We start from the raw sequence: 19048 nt of genomic DNA, 5'->3' as shown, positions 1-19048 counted from the left end.
GAATCAGCGTAACAATCCCCCTACGCATAGAAACCGATAAAATCCCATGAGTAAAACCATATTGCACCACCCGGGAAAACTCCACACCTATAATATCCCAAAATCTAACATAAAATTCAGCAGGAAGACCATCACAGCCTGGCGTCTTGCCTTTCGCCAAGCCATCCACTGCCCGTCTAATTTCATCTTTCCCAACCTCCTCACTTAAAAACCCAATTTTCTCCTCAGGAATATCATTAGTTAATACTTTGCAATAATCATTAATTTCCGCATCACTGGCTCTACTATCGTTAGAGAAGAGTGTTTCATAAAAAGAAAGAATACTGCCAATCATCTCATCCCCAGATACCTCCCCTGCAGGAGAAAAAACAGACTTAAAAACCCCTTTAGGTTTTAAACATTTTTTAAAAAAGTATCTCGAACATTGCTCATTTTCCTCCATGTGCTTTATTTTTGCCTTAAACATAATAGTCTTCCCTTTTTCAATAAGTATCTTCTTCAGTTCGTCCTTCAAATCTGCAATCTCTTTATCCACCTCCATCCCCGCTCTCTTAAACTTATGGAGTACTTCCAATTTTGAAATAACAGCAGCATCATGATCCCTTTTGGCTTTCGCTCTCCTAAAACACACCCCTTTAAAATAACATGCAAATTTCTCCTTAGCCCAGTCCCACCACTCTAGCAAATCTTTAAAAAGGTGCTGTTCAGACACACAAGACAAAAACACTTTATTAAAACCAACCTTAACACTCTCCTCTTCCAGCAGGCTTACGTTCAGCTTCCAGAGTCCCTTTCCAAAAGCCAGGGACTCAGCTATACACAGATCTACCACTATCATCTTGTGGTCAGAAAAAGTCGTCATCACGTGGTTGCACTTGGCCACCTTAATCCCTTCAGACATAAAAACATAGTCAATTCGGGAAACACTACGTCCACTATCTGATATGTATGTGAACTTATCACTTGGCCCAACCATCAGACCAGCATCCGTGTAGCGTAAATCCTGCACAATCTGATTTAAAATATTAGACGTAACATCAGTCCTACCTTCCGTAGAGCTCTTACGATCTTTTGCAGATCTGACACAATTAAAATCTCCAGCCACTATAGTGAAGTCTCTGCCTGGTAAAAACAACTTTAGAGACTCCAAAAACCCAACTCTTGCTTGTTTATCAGCAGGGGCATAAACATTAAAAACCCGTAACCGCTGACCTAAAAAATCCACTAATAAAAACAAACATCTCCCAGGTATGATTACTTTAAACTCTAAAACCTTTAGACTGGAATTACACAGTAAAATGCCCACCCCTTCATTCCTGTTTTCTGAGCATGGGGACCAAAAAGATTGCCCCTTATTCCACTCACTCTCATGCGGGGCAGATTTAATTACACATTCCTGCAGACAGACAATATCTGCATTCACACTCTCAATGTACTCCAGTATCCCTGCTCTCCTACAAGCAGAACCAATCCCTCGTACATTCAGAGAAGCAACACACAACGCCATCATAACAACAGGAAAAAATCTCCACCATACCCGATCCATCATGAACCAGGAGAAAACCCACTCCTGCCACCCACTTTTCTACGTATATCAGGCGACTCAGAACTCGAGTCCCTGTTAGAATAACCTGGTCTTAGGGAGACTGGATCTTCCTGCCCCCCAGACCAACACCCCTCCACCTTACTTCTTTTAATCACGGAGGCATAACTCTCCTCCTTGCCATCATCTTCCTCCTCATTTTCACTCCAATCACTGTTAACCCTATCACGCTGCTGAGGGGTTATAGTTCCATCCGAATCAGAATCCTCCTCCTCCAAAACCTTCATTTCCTCACCCCCATCTCTTCCCAAAACAGGATTCACTGACTCCGCCATATTAGACAAGTCCATCCCATCACCCGGGCCATGCACATCAGCTACTTTGTTTATTACTTCCAGCCCCTCCCTCAAACCAACTTTCTTCTGGCTCCGCCCCTTTTCCTCCATCTTGGGCACCGCATGGTCTCTTCCCCTACCACCATCTTGTTTTTGGCTTTCCCCCTCTGAGTCTGAGCCTTCGCCCTCCTCCCCACTTTCCTGCCGAGTCTTCTTCTGCCTCTCTTCAGCGTCCACCTGTGACCTAGGAATCTGAGCCCACAATCTACATTTCCTTGCAAGGTGATCTGCATGTCCACACAAATCACACACCTTATTCATTGGGCAACCACTTGCAACATGCCCAGATTTCCCACAACCTCTACAAACATCACCTTGCACTGGACAATCTTTCTGAACATGTCCAAACTCATGACACTTCCTACAATATTCCATCTGTCCATTATAAAAACAAAATCCCCTTTCTCCTCCGATAGAAAACTGTGCAGGAATGCTCTTGGCACCCCCAATAGCTCTATCATCCGGTCTCAGTTTTACAACATATCTCCTCTTGCCATTTAGATAATTGTATTTGTTCTTCATTCTTCCCAAAAATTTAACCTCACTACAATACCGAGCTAAAAAATTGGAAACAGTCTCATCCGGAACTTTAGGGTTATACATGTGCACAACCACATACTTATATGTCTGCTGGAACAGAGGTTCCAGTGCAATAAACTCTAGGCATTTCAATTCCTTTTCTTCCTTCATTCGTACCAACTCCATGTAGACTCTCTGGCAAATACTCAAAGAAACAAAAGTGATATCATAAATTCCTTGTTTCTGAAAATCCTGCAGTGCCAATACATCCATTACCTTCAAGCCATTAATGTTCTTCAAGACATCAACGCAAACTTGGTCCAAACCGATTTCTCCTTCATGACCTGCAGCCACCTTCAGACGGACCGAGTCCTCTAATCCACGTGTTTTCTCCACCATTTTTACAGCAGATAAACACAATCGCCGCTCAATCGCACACTAGGGCCCCACAAGGGGGAACCCCAGTCACAACTGCCCTCCAAACAACACCAGCAGCAGAAAACCACCACTGATCTTGCCAAAAGGCCGAGAAGCGATAACCAGAATTGGTTTCGAACTACGGAGCCACCCAAGGATCCTGAAGAGTCCATTTGTGGAGATGAGCTCCTGGACTCCCGTTAAGAAGACATGTTGTCAACCTCTAGATCCCTTACATGCCTGCACTTTTCGGCTTGCTGCTGCTGCAATCCACGCGTTTTAGATCTGCATAACTCCACCTCTTTAAACACAGCACCCTCACCCCCTGCTGTTCCCACCCGCCTCAACACCGTTGGAAGGGAGGAGAACCAATTAAGGCGGGGGGTGGGGTGGAACGAGCAGCTGTCTACCCTTAGCAGGAGGGCTGCTGATTACTTACCTCTCCTGCTGCTGCTGGCTGTCCAGCAGCAGACTGAAGGTGGCTGCTGCTGTGCGCAGGTATATAAAGGCTCAGAGCCTATTATGACACGCGCAGCCAGCGTTCCATTGCCACATTCCATCTACTGCAGGCAGGATACCTAGCTGGCTGAATGTCGCTGAGAAGCTCACAGAGACCGCCATAAGCAACAGTTTAACAGAATGCCACAGACTAATCAACCAAATTTTTTGGGTTGGGTTCTCTTTTATAGTCTGCAGGCATTAATTGAAAGAAGTCAGTGTTCCAGCAGAGGGAGACAACGTTTCAGAAAAGGCATTGTAGCAAACCAAAAAAGAAATTTTAAGCGCAGCAGAGTAACCAGCGCACATACCTGTTAGCTCAGGTCAGTTTAAAAGGCTGCTGTTGATAACAAGGGCATTTGCTAAATAGATGGTGTGTGTGCAACAATATACTGAAAGGTCAATTATATTGTGCAGCTTATCTCACCACCTGTAGTTATTTAGGTGAAAGCTCCAAAATGCTTGCCTAATATGTCTGTTTATCCAAAAGGAAGTAAAGAGGGAGAGCTAGAAAGATAGCATTGCGTTACATTACATGGCAATGCAATGCACAGTTGCTGAAGTTGAACCAAAATGAGCTTGTCATCTGGCTTCTGCAACTTTGAACATGAAAAATCCAATGAGGAGAAGAAAAGCAAAGCCAAAGAGTCCATCCCAAAATCCGACAAACAAGCAAAATGAACAAAAAACATTGAATTCAATACTTTCTGATTTTAGAAACTGCATTAAAGAAGGGGTGCACCGGTCCTGGAGATACTGCAATACCAGGTCAATGCGTGGAGTGGACAGAGCAAGCTCTTTTTCCATCTCCCTGTTCTAAAAATCCATTTAATATATGGTCCCCAGATAGGGGACGTATCAGATATTAAACTGATAAGAACAGATACTACACTTGATCTTAGCCAAAAGGCCGAGAAGCGATAACCAGAATTGGTTTCGAACTACGGAGCCACCCAAGGATCCTGAAGAGTCCATTTGTGGAGATGAGCTCCTGGACTCCCGTTAAGAAGACATGTTGTCAACCTCTAGATCCCTTACATGCCTGCACTTTTCGGCTTGCTGCTGCTGCAATCCACGCGTTTTAGATCTGCATAACTCCACCTCTTTAAACACAGCACCCTCACCCCCTGCTGTTCCCACCCGCCTCAACACCGTTGGAAGGGAGGAGAACCAATTAAGGCGGGGGGTGGGGTGGAACGAGCAGCTGTCTACCCTTAGCAGGAGGGCTGCTGATTACTTACCTCTCCTGCTGCTGCTGGCTGTCCAGCAGCAGACTGAAGGTGGCTGCTGCTGTGCGCAGGTATATAAAGGCTCAGAGCCTATTATGACACGCGCAGCCAGCGTTCCATTGCCACATTCCATCTACTGCAGGCAGGATACCTGGCTGGCTGAATGTCGCTGAGAAGCTCACAGAGACCGCCATAAGCAATAGTTTAACAGAATGCCACAGACTAATCAACCAAACTTTTTGGGTTGGGTTCTCTTTTATAGTCTGCAGGCATTAATTGAAAGAAGTCAGTGTTCCAGCAGAGGGAGACAACGTTTCAGAAAAGGCATTGTAGCAAACCAAAAAAGAAATTTTAAGCGCAGCAGAGTAACCAGCGCACATACCTGTTAGCTCAGGTGAGTTTAAAAGGCTGCTGTTGATAACAAGGGCATTTGCTAAATAGATGGTGTGTGTGCAACAATATACTGAAAGGTCAATTATATTGTGCAGCTTATCTCACCACCTGTAGTTATTTAGGTGAAAGCTCCAAAATGCTTGCCTAATATGTCTGTTTATCCAAAAGGAAGTAAAGAGGGAGAGCTAGAAAGATAGCATTGCGTTACATTACATGGCAATGCAATGCACAGTTGCTGAAGTTGAACCAAAATGAGCTTGTCATCTGGCTTCTGCAACTTTGAACATGAAAAATCCAATGAGGAGAAGAAAAGCAAAGCCAAAGAGTCCATCCCAAAATCCGACAAACAAGCAAAATGAACAAAAAACATTGAATTCAATACTTTCTGATTTTAGAAACTGCATTAGAGAAGGGGTGCACCGGTCCTGGAGATACTGCAATACCAGGTCAATGCTTGGAGTGGACAGAGCAAGCTCTTTTTCCATCTCCCTGTTCTAAAAATCCATTTAATATATGGTCCCCAGATAGGGGACGTATCAGATATTAAACTGATAAGAACAGATACTACACTTGATCTTAGCCAAAAGGCCGAGAAGCGATAACCAGAATTGGTTTCGAACTACGGAGCCACCCAAGGATCCTGAAGAGTCCATTTGTGGAGATGAGCTCCTGGACTCCCGTTAAGAAGACATGTTGTCAACCTCTAGATCCCTTACATGCCTGCACTTTTCGGCTTGCTGCTGCTGCAATCCACGCGTTTTAGATCTGCATAACTCCACCTCTTTAAACACAGCACCCTCACCCCCTGCTGTTCCCACCCGCCTCAACACCGTTGGAAGGGAGGAGAACCAATTAAGGCGGGGGGTGGGGTGGAACGAGCAGCTGTCTACCCTTAGCAGGAGGGCTGCTGATTACTTACCTCTCCTGCTGCTGCTGGCTGTCCAGCAGCAGACTGAAGGTGGCTGCTGCTGTGCGCAGGTATATAAAGGCTCAGAGCCTATTATGACACGCGCAGCCAGCGTTCCATTGCCACATTCCATCTACTGCAGGCAGGATACCTGGCTGGCTGAATGTCGCTGAGAAGCTCATGACGCGCCCCTGGGCCTGTGTCGCGCTGCGGTGCGCACGCGGGAGCTTACCCGGAGCCGGATCCGTGGAGGGTTGTAGTCTCGTGGCGTTGACCCGGTCCGTGCCCAGGGAGTCAAACTGGACGGCAGTCTACTAGTAGTAAATAGTTGATGACTACGCCACCCGTTGAGTGCAGCCAGGGAGCTGCTGCTGCGGGGCAGACCGCTGAGGCCGATGGTAGGATTATGCAGCGTGATAGTATAACCCCCAACGGGAGGGGTATGGTCTCAGGGCAGCCGACGTGGATGATGGGGGTAGCAGGAACCACTCAGAGACGGTACGGTGTAGTTCAGGGTCTTTACTGGTAACAACGATAGACCCTCCCGGAGTACTTGCTAGCGAACGGGGCCTGGTCAGTCCTTGAGCAGATGGGATCTCCCCTGGCCAGGCGTAGTTGTAGGCCTCCCAAACTGACTGTACTCTTCTGGCTACCTTGCTAGAAGCTGATGTAAGTAGCCCACGTCCCTGAGTGTACCGTGTGGTGCTCACCCGTATGGCCGGTGACTCGGGGCCTTCTAATGGCTTCCGCTCCACGATGGCGGTGCTGGTCCCACGCGTGTGACCGTGCCTTCGGGCTTCTGGGCCAGAGGACCTGAAATCCCCTGCCTGACGGATTCTGCTGCTGGGTAGGAGTTAGTCCCCACAGCCTCGGACTCCGGGTCCGGAAAGAAGTCTTCTTAGTCAGGGCGAGCTCTGCAGCTGCCAGCCTCTGACTCCTTGTAACTCTGCTGTTTCCTATGCTGCTTCTTGTCTCTACTCCACTTGTCTGACTCACCCTGCCTCAGCCCCGGGTTTATACAGGGGAAGTTCTTCCCCTCCCAAGACTGGGCAGGAGGTGTGGCATGCACAGGATCCCTGACCAAAGGACCTCCCACCTGCTCTCAGACATAACATTACATTACTGTGGAAAACCAGACCCCTGGGGTGCCACATTCCCCCCTAGTGAAATTTAGTACTCCGGGACTAAACACATTTAGAAAAACATAACAAGGCAAAAACATTAATAATACAATAAGAAAACATATAAAGATGGTTACGGCGTGTCCGCAACCGGGTGCAGTCTCTGAAGAGAGCAAGGTGTCCATTTCACCAACACAGGGAGACGTAACCAGGTAGGGGTCTGTCCTACCCCGAGTCCTTAACAGTCTCTAGTCCATCCTGGGTTACGCTCCAACTATGTACAAGGATTCCCGGTAAATCCACCAAGGATTCCTAAAAATAACTAGAAACACAAAATTATACACAAGCAACAAGACACAGAAAAACATAAATAAAACAATTTATACACTTTAAATTCTCCAGCGTGCGGGTAACTGGCCTCTAGTGGCCCGAGTGGACCTACGGAGCTGACTGTCTGGCCCTGAACTACAGGGTGTAGGAGCTGTCAAGGGTAAACTGGGCAGCTGTCTACCGGCTCTTTGTCTCACTAGGGGTACGGCAGGCTCACTATAAGCAGAGGGTTGATTCTCCTGTTCTGCTTGTGTGGAGTCTTCTGCCTCCTGGACCGGCTGTTCTTCCAGCTCTACCCGTTGCTCCGTAGGTTCTTGGGATGATGGTTGGAGGAAGGTGAGTACGGGTACCACAACTGCACCATTGACTTGAGTCCAAGACTGAGGGAAGTCCCCGAGCACGGTACTAACCATATCTTCCCTTTCTTCCACGGGTCGATGGTCTTCTTGTTCCTCTTCAGGGTTCCTCAGTTGTTCGGGACACTTCTTCAGGTGGTCCCGGGATACAATGGCTGTGGTTTCCCCTCCGTCTTTACTGATGGTACAGACCTTCGGGTTCTCGTGGCTTGAGGGCAGTACGGTGTACGGGTCCTTCTCCCACTGGTCGTCCAACTTGTGGAGCCGTCTCTTCCTCTTCAAGACCTGCTCTCCGGGTACCAGGGGAACAGCGGGAGCATACTGGTTGTAAGTTTTCTCTTGTCTTTCCCTAGCCTGACAGAGACTTCGCTCCACGCTCTCCTGTACTCTCCGGTACTGCTGCTGCCTCTCTGTGTCCCAGTCTGTTTCTGGTGAAGTGTCCTCGGGGGTCAGGACTCCCATTTCCAGGTCAACAGGTAACTTACCAGGTCTTGCCCTCATTAGGTAAGCCGGGGTACAGTTGGTGGAACCTACCGGGATGTGGTTGTATAGGTCCACCAGATCGGGCAACTTTTCAGGCCACAGACTGCGTTCTTCCAGGGGCAACGTTTTTAGAAGATCCATTACCACCTGGTTCATTTTTTCACAAAGTCCATTAGTCTGCGGATGGTAGGGTGTCGTTCTTATCTTCCGGCAGCCATACAGATTGCAGAATTCCTGAAAGACCTCCGCTTCAAAGGCAGGTCCCTGGTCCGTCAGCACTTGGTCCGGGTACCCGTGTGGACGGCAGAAGTGCTGCTGGAAGGCTCTAGCTGCTGTTTGAGCCGTTAAGTCCTTGACGGGGACGACAACCAAGAACCGGGAGTAATGATCCACGATGGTTAACGCGTAGACGTAGCCACTTCTGCTTGGGGTCAGTTTTACATGATCCAAGGCTACCAGTTCCAACGGTTGCCGGGTGACGATGGACTGCAGGGGAGTCTTCTGGCTGGCTCGGTCCTTCCTTCTCAGGTTGCACGGGCCACAATCTCTGCACCACTTCTCGATGGTTCCCCTCATGCCTACCCAGTGGAACCGCTCGCGCAGCAGGAACTCCAGCTTTTTCCACCCAAAGTGTCCAGCTCCGTCGTGGTATGCCTCCATCACCATGGCTTCGTCTCTTCGTGGCACCACTACTTGCCAGAGTAATTCATGCGTCCGGGAGTTAACCATTCTGCGGCACAACTTCCCTTTGTAAAGGAACAGTCGACTCTTCTCTGCCCACAGTTGTTTGGCTTCCTCCGGAGCGTCTGGTTCAAGGCGAGCCTCCGGCCGAGTCAGCATCTCCTTCACCAGTCGGACGGCAGGGTCGCTGTCTTGCGTTTCCGCCCAGTTGTAGTGGGGTAAGGGGTTCAACGTAGCAGCCTGCTTACTCCTTACCCGGTGGGAATACTGAATAGTCCCATGACGGTGGAACGCAGGGAGTTCAACTTCTTCCAGTCCCTCCGGATCTTCTCCTCCGTCCGGCAGGTTTGGCATCCTGGACAGGGCATCCGCGTTGGTATTAGAGCGTCCTGCCCGGTATTTAATTGTGAACTCGTAGTTGGACAGACGGGCCATCCACCTCTGCTCCAGGGCACCGAGTCTTGCCGTGTCCAGGTGTGTCAGCGGGTTGTTATCCGTGTACACGGTGAACCGGGAAGAAGCGAGGTAATGCTTAAAGCGCTCAGTGATTACCCATACTACGGCCAGGAACTCTAACTTAAATGAGCTGTAATTCTCGGGGTTCCTTTCGGTGGGTCGCAGTTTTCGGCTGGCGTAGGCGATTACTCGTTCCTTCCCCTGCTGAATCTGGGACAGTACGGCTCCTAGCCCGATGTTACTGGCGTCGGTGTAGAGGATAAAGGGCTGGCTATAATCCGGGTACGCCAGGATTTCGTCCCCCGTGAGGGCCATCTTCAGCTGGCGGAAGGACTCTTCTTCCAGCTCTTCCCATTTGAAGGGCGGCTTCTGGTTCTTGGCCTTCCGGGACTGGCCTATCAGGAGGTCCTGCATAGGTGCTGCCTTTTTGGTGAAACCGGGAATAAACCTTCGGTAGTAGCCTACCAACCCGAGGAACTGCCGCACTTCCTTTACGCTGGAGGGGCTTGGCCATTCCTTAATTGCGGTGATTTTATCAGGGTCGGGAGCCACTCCGTCAGCGCTCACTACGTGTCCCAGGTACTGCACCTTTGGTTTCAGGAGGTGACACTTGGAGGGTTTCACCTTTAGGCCGTAACTCGCCAGAGCCTCGAACACTTCCGCCAGGTGTTTCAGGTGGTCCTCATACGTCTTGGAATATACGATGACATCGTCCAGGTACAACAGGACCGTCTCGAAGTTTCTGTGGCCCAGACAACACTCCATTAGGCGTTGGAAGGTTCCTGGTGCGTTGCAGAGTCCGAACGGCATGCAGGTGAACTCGCTAAGTCCCATCGGGGTGGTGAATGCGGTCTTCTCCCGGTCCGCCTCTGCTACAGGAACCTGCCAGTACCCGCTAGTGAGATCCAAGGTAGAGAAGAAGTTAGCAGATCTTAAAGCAGCCAATGACTCCTCTATCCTTGGTAAGGGGTACGCATCCTTGTGTGTGATACGGTTGATTTTCCGGTAATCTACACACATCCTCATGGTGTTGTCTTTCTTTTTGACTAAAACTAATGGGGCTGCCCAGGGGCTACAACTATCCCGGATTACCCCAGCCTCCTTCATGTCTCTAAGCATCCCCTTGGCGTGTTGGTAATGTGCAGGGGGTACGGGTCGATACCTCTCTTTTATGGGAGGATGATCTCCCGTGGGGATGCGATGTTCTACCCCCTTGACTCGCCCGAAGTCTAACGGGTGTTTACTAAACACTCTCTCATACTCTTGAACCACCCGATAGACTCCTTGTTTCTGATGTGAGGGAGTGGAGTCAGTACCCAGATGTAGTTGCTGACACCAGTCCTCCATGTCTTTCTTAGAGCCGTTACCTTCCTCCGGGTGAGATGGAGGCAAGGGTTCCACAGATTGTATAGAATTTTGATTAGTGATATATAATTTGGCTAGCGTGGCATACCGGGGCAGGTACACTTCCCTCTCCCCGATATTTATTATGCGAACGGGCACCCTCCCATGGCGTACATTGACGACCCCCCGTGCTGTCAAAATGGTGGGCCTACTGTCTGAGTAAACTGGTTCTACCATTGCCTGGTAATCTCTACCTCTCAGACCAATAGCTGCCCGGCACCAAATCATCATTTCACTTTTTGGGGGCATGGCAATAGGAAAAGGGTCACACATTCTTACGCTACCAATCTCACCGCCGGAGAGTTCCACTTGTTGCCGTTGCATCAGTGCCCGGATCTCTTTCTGGAGCACCCGCTGCTCGCCGGAGCTGGCATTCTTGGCAACCTGCTGTAAAAGGAAAATCACCTCTGCAAGACAATTTTCAATTACATTAGTTCCTAGAGTTATTTTTGGGTGACTCTCATGTTTATCAATATCTACAATGATCAGTCCCTGTGCGGCCAGTTCGACTCTACCAATTTTGATGGTCACCTCTTTAAATCCGATCTGTGGCACGGGCTGACCATTGCTGGCGATGATACTCAAGTCGTCGTCGGGGTAGCGGGTAATATCCGAGTCATTCCAGTACTGCTTGAAGAGCACGTACGGGATGGTGGTGACCTGTGACCCGGTGTCCAGTAGGGCACTCATGGGAATGCCATCCAGTACCACAGGCAAGACTGGACGTCCTCCCACATATCTGTCGCGCCAGTTCGATGGGCCTGGTGATCTTTTTCCTGGGGGTTGGCCCTCTACCCCAGGTTGTGCCCGTTTAAAGAACAGTACCTTGCCATATGTCCGGGTTGATTGCAGCGGCGGCAGATGGGTCGTCCGTCCTCACTGTATCGGTCACTGGGTCTTCCTCTGGCCGGTGGGGTCCTCCTTGGTCGACGCCACGGGATGTCCTTCGGTCCGGATGCCAGCTGGATCTTCCCTGGGGTGGAAACCTGTAAAGACTGCACAGTTCGGGTTAGCGCAGCAACGCTCTTAGCCAGCTCTTGGACCTGATGGTGTAGGTCTGGAGCCGGGTCATTGTCCAAAGCCTGCGCATCAGCTCCCACAGGCCCTGCTGACAAGGGCGCCGCCTCCTGGTAGTAAGTGGTAGTGGGGCGTCTGTGGGTCACAACGCCACCTGGTGCCGGTTCTCGGAGCACCCGGATGGCTCTGTCCTTGAACTGTGCAAAGTCCAGATGGGGATCCTGTAAGGCCATTGCCCGCAACTGGGTTCGGTGGGCATTGCAATATAAACCCTCTATAAATTGTTCAGTCAACAGCCTGTCCTCGTTTCCCACCCCATCAGGGTCGGTCTGCTTTATGGCCCTCAGGGCCTCTTGTAGGTTTAGTGCATAGTCCCTTATACTCTCATGCGCTCGCTGCTTGCACCCGTAGAATCTAAGCTTAATCTCGGCTGAGGTGCGGGTATCAAAGGTGTCCTTCAGCCGGGTTAGTATCCCTGCGACAGTCTTCCTCCCAGGTGGCCAGGATTTTACTTCCCTTTTGGCTGCCCCTGTTAGTTGGGCCACCAGGATGCTCACTTTTTGCTCTTCTGTGAGGGGGTACACCTGGAAGAGGCTATCCAGCTTTTCTCTAAAGTCATGCAGGGTATGTGACTCCCCTGAGTACTGGGGTAGCCAAGCTGCTCCCGGGATATAGGGCATGGTGAAGGGCATAACTGCAGCAGCGGTAGCGCTGGCGGGGGTTGAGGCAGTGAAGCTCTCCTCCGTATCCGACATCTTCCTCCCCCCTAGTGGACCGTGGCCTACCTTGCGATGATCCTCTTCCGTAGGCCGCGGCTCCGCAGTGGATCGTCAGGGTTGAGGACCTTCCGTCGCGCTCCTGTGACGTCGGCGTCTGCTGGGCTCCTTTCAGGACCTTACGCAACGTCCGGACGTGAGGCGGGGCTTCAGTTCTCGCGCGCTTTCGGAGTCCACGCCCCTCTTCTTCCTGCGCGGCGTCCTCAAGATGGCGTCCAATGGCGGGAAAACTCCACGGATGGCGGGAAGAAGGTCGAAGATGGCGCCGGATGGCGGGAAAACTTCGCGGATGGCGGGAAGAAGGTAGAAGATGGCGCCGGATGGCGGGAAACCTCCACGGATAGCGGGAATCTTCACCACTGGTAAGTTTGAACAGTCTTTGCTTTTCAGGCACGCAGTACCCGGTGGTTGCGGGCACGAAATCCTGCCGACTACGCCAAAGTTGACGCGCCCCTGGGCCTGTGTCGCGCTGCGGTGCGCACGCGGGAGCTTACCCGGAGCCGGATCCGTGGAGGGTTGTAGTCTCGTGGCGGTGACCCGGTCCGTGCCCAGGGAGTCAAACTGGACGGCAGTCTACTAGTAGTAAATAGTTGATGACTACGCCACCCGTTGAGTGCAGCCAGGGAGCTGCTGCTGCGGGGCAGACCGCTGAGGCCGATGGTAGGATTATGCAGCGTGATAGTATAACCCCCAACGGGAGGGGTATGGTCTCAGGGCAGCCGACGTGGATGATGGGGGTAGCAGGAACCACTCAGAGACGGTACGGTGTAGTTCAGGGTCTTTACTGGTAACAACGATAGACCCTCCCAGAGTACTTGCTAGCGAACGGGGCCTGGTCAGTCCTTGAGCAGATGGGATCTCCCCTGGCCAGGCGTAGTTGTAGGCCTCCCAAACTGACTGTACTCTTCTGGCTACCTTGCTAGAAGCTGATGTAAGTAGCCCACGTCCCTGAGTGTACCGTGTGGTGCTCACCCGTATGGCCGGTGACTCGGGGCCTTCTAATGGCTTCCGCTCCACGATGGCGGTGCTGGTCCCACGCGTGTGACCGTGCCTTCGGGCTTCTGGGCCAGAGGACCTGAAATCCCCTGCCTGACGGATTCTGCTGCTGGGTAGGAGTTAGTCCCCACAGCCTCGGACTCCGGGTCCGGAAAGAAGTCTTCTTAGTCAGGGCGAGCTCTGCAGCTGCCAGCCTCTGACTCCTTGTAACTCTGCTGTTTCCTATGCTGCTTCTTGTCTCTACTCCACTTGTCTGACTCACCCTGCCTCAGCCCCGGGTTTATACAGGGGAAGTTCTTCCCCTCCCAAGACTGGGCAGGAGGTGTGGCATGCACAGGATCCCTGACCAAAGGACCTCCCACCTGCTCTCAGACATAACATTACATTACTGTGGAAAACCAGACCCCTGGGGTGCCACACTCACAGAGACCGCCATAAGCAACAGTTTAACAGAATGCCACAGACTAATCAACCAAACTTTTTGGGTTGGGTTCTCTTTTATAGTCTGCAGGCATTAATTGAAAGAAATCAGTGTTCCAGCAGAGGGAGACAACGTTTCAGAAAAGGCATTGTAGCAAACCAAAAAAGAAATTTTAAGCGCAGCAGAGTAACCAGCGCACATACCTGTTAGCTCAGGTGAGTTTAAAAGGCTGCTGTTGATAACAAGGGCATTTGCTAAATAGATGGTGTGTGTGCAACAATATACTGAAAGGTCAATTATATTGTGCAGCTTATCTCACCACCTGTAGTTATTTAGGTGAAAGCTCCAAAATGCTTGCCTAATATGTCTGTTTATCCAAAAGGAAGTAAAGAGGGAGAGCTAGAAAGATAGCATTGTGTTACATTACATGGCAATGCAATGCACAGTTGCTGAAGTTGAACCAAAATGAGCTTGTCATCTGGCTTCTGCAACTTTGAACATGAAAAATCCAATGAGGAGAAGAAAAGCAAAGCCAAAGAGTCCATCCCAAAATCCGACAAACAAGCAAAATGAACAAAAAACATTGAATTCAATACTTTCTGATTTTAGAAACTGCATTAAAGAAGGGGTGCACCGGTCCTGGAGATACTGCAATACCAGGTCAATGCGTGGAGTGGACAGAGCAAGCTCTTTTTCCATCTCCCTGTTCTAAAAATCCATTTAATATATGGTCCCCAGATAGGGGACGTATCAGATATTAAACTGATAAGAACAGATACTACACTTGATCTTAGCCAAAAGGCCGAGAAGCGATAACCAGAATTGGTTTCGAACTACGGAGCCACCCAAGGATCCTGAAGAGTCCATTTGTGGAGATGAGCTCCTGGACTCCCGTTAAGAAGACATGTTGTCAACCTCTAGATCCCTTACATGCCTGCACTTTTCGGCTTGCTGCTGCTGCAATCCACGCGTTTTAGATCTGCATAACTCCACCTCTTTAAACACAGCACCCTCACCCCCTGCTGTTCCCACCCGCCTCAACACCGTTGGAAGGGAGGAGAACCAATTAAGGCGGGGGGTGGGGTGGAACGAGCAGCTGTCTACCCTTAGCAGGAGGGCTGCTGATTACTTACCTCTCCTGCTGCTGCTGGCTGTCCAGCAGCAGACTGAAGGTGGCTGCTGCTGTGCGCAGGTATATAAAGGCTCAGAGCCTATTATGACACGCGCAGCCAGCGTTCCATTGCCACATTCCATCTACTGCAGGCAGGATACCTGGCTGGCTGAATGTCGCTGAGAAGCTCACAGAGACCGCCATAAGCAACAGTTTAACAGAATGCCACAGACTAATCAACCAAACTTTTTGGGTTGGGTTCTCTTTTATAGTCTGCAGGCATTAATTGAAAGAAGTCAGTGTTCCAGCAGAGGGAGACAACGTTTCAGAAAAGGCATTGTAGCAAACCAAAAAAGAAATTTTAAGCGCAGCAGAGTAACCAGCGCACATACCTGTTAGCTCAGGTGAGTTTAAAAGGCTGCTGTTGATAACAAGGGCATTTGCTAAATAGATGGTGTGTGTGCAACAATATACTGAAAGGTCAATTATATTGTGCAGCTTATCTCACCACCTGTAGTTATTTAGGTGAAAGCTCCAAAATGCTTGCCTAATATGTCTGTTTATCCAAAAGGAAGTAAAGAGGGAGAGCTAGAAAGATAGCATTGCGTTACATTACATGGCAATGCAATGCACAGTTGCTGAAGTTGAACCAAAATGAGCTTGTCATCTGGCTTCTGCAACTTTGAACATGAAAAATCCAATGAGGAGAAGAAAAGCAAAGCCAAAGAGTCCATCCCAAAATCCGACAAACAAGCAAAATGAACAAAAAACATTGAATTCAATACTTTCTGATTTTAGAAACTGCATTAAAGAAGGGGTGCACTGGTCCTGGAGATACTGCAATACCAGGTCAATGCGTGGAGTGGACAGAGCAAGCTCTTTTTCCATCTCCCTGTTCTAAAAATCCATTTAATATATGGTCCCCAGATAGGGGACGTATCAGATATTAAACTGATAAGAACAGATACTACACTTGATCTTAGCCAAAAGGCCGAGAAGCGATAACCAGAATTGGTTTCGAACTACGGAGCCACCCAAGGATCCTGAAGAGTCCATTTGTGGAGATGAGCTCCTGGACTCCCGTTAAGAAGACATGTTGTCAACCTCTAGATCCCTTACATGCCTGCACTTTTCGGCTTGCTGCTGCTGCAATCCACGCGTTTTAGATCTGCATAACTCCACCTCTTTAAACACAGCACCCTCACCCCCTGCTGTTCCCACCCGCCTCAACACCGTTGGAAGGGAGGAGAACCAATTAAGGCGGGGGGTGGGGTGGAACGAGCAGCTGTCTACCCTTAGCAGGAGGGCTGCTGATTACTTACCTCTCCTGCTGCTGCTAGCTGTCCAGCAGCAGACTGAAGGTGGCTGCTGCTGTGCGCAGGTATATAAAGGCTCAGAGCCTATTATGACACGCGCAGCCAGCGTTCCATTGCCACATTCCATCTACTGCAGGCAGGATACCTGGCTGGCTGAATGTCGCTGAGAAGCTCACAGAGACCGCCATAAGCAACAGTTTAACAGAATGCCACAGACTAATCAACCAAACTTTTTGGGTTGGGTTCTCTTTTATAGTCTGCAGGCATTAATTGAAAGAAGTCAGTGTTCCAGCAGAGGGAGACAACGTTTCAGAAAAGGCATTGTAGCAAACCAAAAAAGAAATTTTAAGCGCAGCAGAGTAACCAGCGCACATACCTGTTAGCTCAGGTGAGTTTAAAAGGCTGCTGTTGATAACAAGGGCATTTGCTAAATAGATGGTGTGTGTGCAACAATATACTGAAAGGTCAATTATATTGTGCAGCTTATCTCACCACCTGTAGTTATTTAGGTGAAAGCTCCAAAATGCTTGCCTAATATGTCTGTTTATCCAAAAGGAAGTAAAGAGGGAGAGCTAGAAAGATAGCATTGCGTTACATTACATGGCAATGCAATGCACAGTTGCTGAAGTTGAACCAAAATGAGCTTGTCATCTGGCTTCTGCAACTTTGAACATGAAAAATCCAATGAGGAGAAGAAAAGCAAAGCCAAAGAGTCCATCCCAAAATCCGACAAACAAGCAAAATGAACAAAAAACATTGAATTCAATACTTTCTGATTTTAGAAACTGCATTAAAGAAGGGGTGCACCGGTCCTGGAGATACTGCAATACCAGGTCAATGCGTGGAGTGGACAGAGCAAGCTCTTTTTCCATCTCCCTGTTCTAAAAATCCATTTAATATATGGTCCCCAGATAGGGGACGTATCAGATATTAAACTGATAAGAACAGATACTACACTTGATCTTAGCCAAAAGGCCGAGAAGCGATAACCAGAATTGGTTTCGAACTACGGAGCCACCCAAGGATCCTGAAGAGTCCATTTGTGGAGATGAGCTCCTGGACTCCCGTTAAGAAGACATGTTGTCAACCTCTAGATCCCTTACATGCCTGCACTTTTCGGCTTGCTGCTGCTGCAATCCACGCGTTTTAGATCTGCATAACTCCACCTCTTTAAACACAGCACCCTCACCCCCTGCTGTTCCCACCCGCCTCAACACCGTTGGAAGGGAGGAGAACCAATTAAGGCGGGGGGTGGGGTGGAACGAGCAGCTGTCTACCCTTAGCAGGAGGGCTGCTGATTACTTACCTCTCCTGCTGCTGCTGGCTGTCCAGCAGCAGACTGAAGGTGGCTGCTGCTGTGCGCAGGTATATAAAGGCTCAGAGCCTATTATGACACGCGCAGCCAGCGTTCCATTGCCACATTCCATCTACTGCAGGCAGGATACCTGGCTGGCTGAATGTCGCTGAGAAGCTCACAGAGACCGCCATAAGCAACAGTTTAACAGAATGCCACAGACTAATCAACCAAACTTTTTGGGTTGGGTTCTCTTTTATAGTCTGCAGGCATTAATTGAAAGAAGTCAGTGTTCCAGCAGAGGGAGACAACGTTTCAGAAAAGGCATTGTAGCAAACCAAAAAAGAAATTTTAAGCGCAGCAGAGTAACCAGCGCACATACCTGTTAGCTCAGGTGAGTTTAAAAGGCTGCTGTTGATAACAAGGGCATTTGCTAAATAGATGGTGTGTGTGCAACAATATACTGAAAGGTCAATTATATTGTGCAGCTTATCTCACCACCTGTAGTTATTTAGGTGAAAGCTCCAAAATGCTTGCCTAATATGTCTGTTTATCCAAAAGGAAGTAAAGAGGGAGAGCTAGAAAGATAGCATTGCGTTACATTACATGGCAATGCAATGCACAGTTGCTGAAGTTGCACCAAAATGAGCTTGTCATCTGGCTTCTGCAACTTTGAACATGAAAAATCCAATGAGGAGAAGAAAAGCAAAGCCAAAGAGTCCATCCCAAAATCCGACAAACAAGCAAAATGAACAAAAAACATTGAATTCAATACTTTCTGATTTTAGAAACTGCATTAAAGAAGGGGTGCACCGGTCCTGGAGATACTGCAATACCAGGTCAATGCGTGGAGTGGACAGAGCAAGCTCTTTTTCCATCTCCCTGTTCTAAAAATCCATTTAATATATGGTCCCCAGATAGGGGACGTATCAGATATTAAACTGATAAGAACAGATACTACACTTGATCTTAGCCAAAAGGCCGAGAAGCGATAACCAGAATTGGTTTCGAACTACGGAGCCACCCAAGGATCCTGAAGAGTCCATTTGTGGAGATGAGCTCCTGGACTCCCGTTAAGAAGACATGTTGTCAACCTCTAGATCCCTTACATGCCTGCACTTTTCGGCTTGCTGCTGCTGCAATCCACGCGTTTTAGATCTGCATAACTCCACCTCTTTAAACACAGCACCCTCACCCCCTGCTGTTCCCACCCGCCTCAACACCGTTGGAAGGGAGGAGAACCAATTAAGGCGGGGGGTGGGGTGGAACGAGCAGCTGTCTACCCTTAGCAGGAGGGCTGCTGATTACTTACCTCTCCTGCTGCTGCTGGCTGTCCAGCAGCAGACTGAAGGTGGCTGCTGCTGTGCGCAGGTATATAAAGGCTC

The 19048-nt window shown here is 49.3% G+C and overlaps 6 non-coding genes across 6 annotated transcripts; all 6 read right to left on the bottom strand.

Annotated features, from left to right (window-relative positions):
- Positions 1-4103: 4103 nt before the first annotated feature.
- LOC141198421 (U2 spliceosomal RNA) lies at positions 4104-4294 on the bottom strand. Its single transcript, XR_012270372.1, has one exon. It is a non-coding gene; the product is annotated as a U2 spliceosomal RNA (small nuclear RNA).
- Positions 4295-5403: 1109 nt separating this feature from the next.
- Positions 5404-5594, bottom strand: LOC141198442 (U2 spliceosomal RNA). The gene has a single exon (XR_012270392.1). It is a non-coding gene; the product is annotated as a U2 spliceosomal RNA (small nuclear RNA).
- An 8971-nt stretch (positions 5595-14565) lies between these two features.
- Positions 14566-14756, bottom strand: LOC141198419 (U2 spliceosomal RNA). Its single transcript, XR_012270370.1, has one exon. It is a non-coding gene; the product is annotated as a U2 spliceosomal RNA (small nuclear RNA).
- A 1109-nt stretch (positions 14757-15865) lies between these two features.
- On the bottom strand, positions 15866-16056 carry LOC141198242 (U2 spliceosomal RNA). The gene has a single exon (XR_012270199.1). It is a non-coding gene; the product is annotated as a U2 spliceosomal RNA (small nuclear RNA).
- Positions 16057-17165: 1109 nt separating this feature from the next.
- On the bottom strand, positions 17166-17356 carry LOC141198418 (U2 spliceosomal RNA). Its single transcript, XR_012270369.1, has one exon. It is a non-coding gene; the product is annotated as a U2 spliceosomal RNA (small nuclear RNA).
- Positions 17357-18465: 1109 nt separating this feature from the next.
- Positions 18466-18656, bottom strand: LOC141198417 (U2 spliceosomal RNA). Its single transcript, XR_012270368.1, has one exon. It is a non-coding gene; the product is annotated as a U2 spliceosomal RNA (small nuclear RNA).
- Positions 18657-19048: the final 392 nt, after the last annotated feature.

The sequence above is a fragment of the Phyllobates terribilis genome, unplaced genomic scaffold (genome assembly GCF_046119375.1).
Source record: "Phyllobates terribilis strain yellow unplaced genomic scaffold, ASM4611937v1 Scaffold_94__1_contigs__length_6153435, whole genome shotgun sequence".
Classification (NCBI taxonomy): Eukaryota; Metazoa; Chordata; class Amphibia; order Anura; family Dendrobatidae; genus Phyllobates; species Phyllobates terribilis.
Note: the sequence above shows the minus strand (reverse complement) of the source record. Positions and strands in the feature narration are given on the sequence as shown.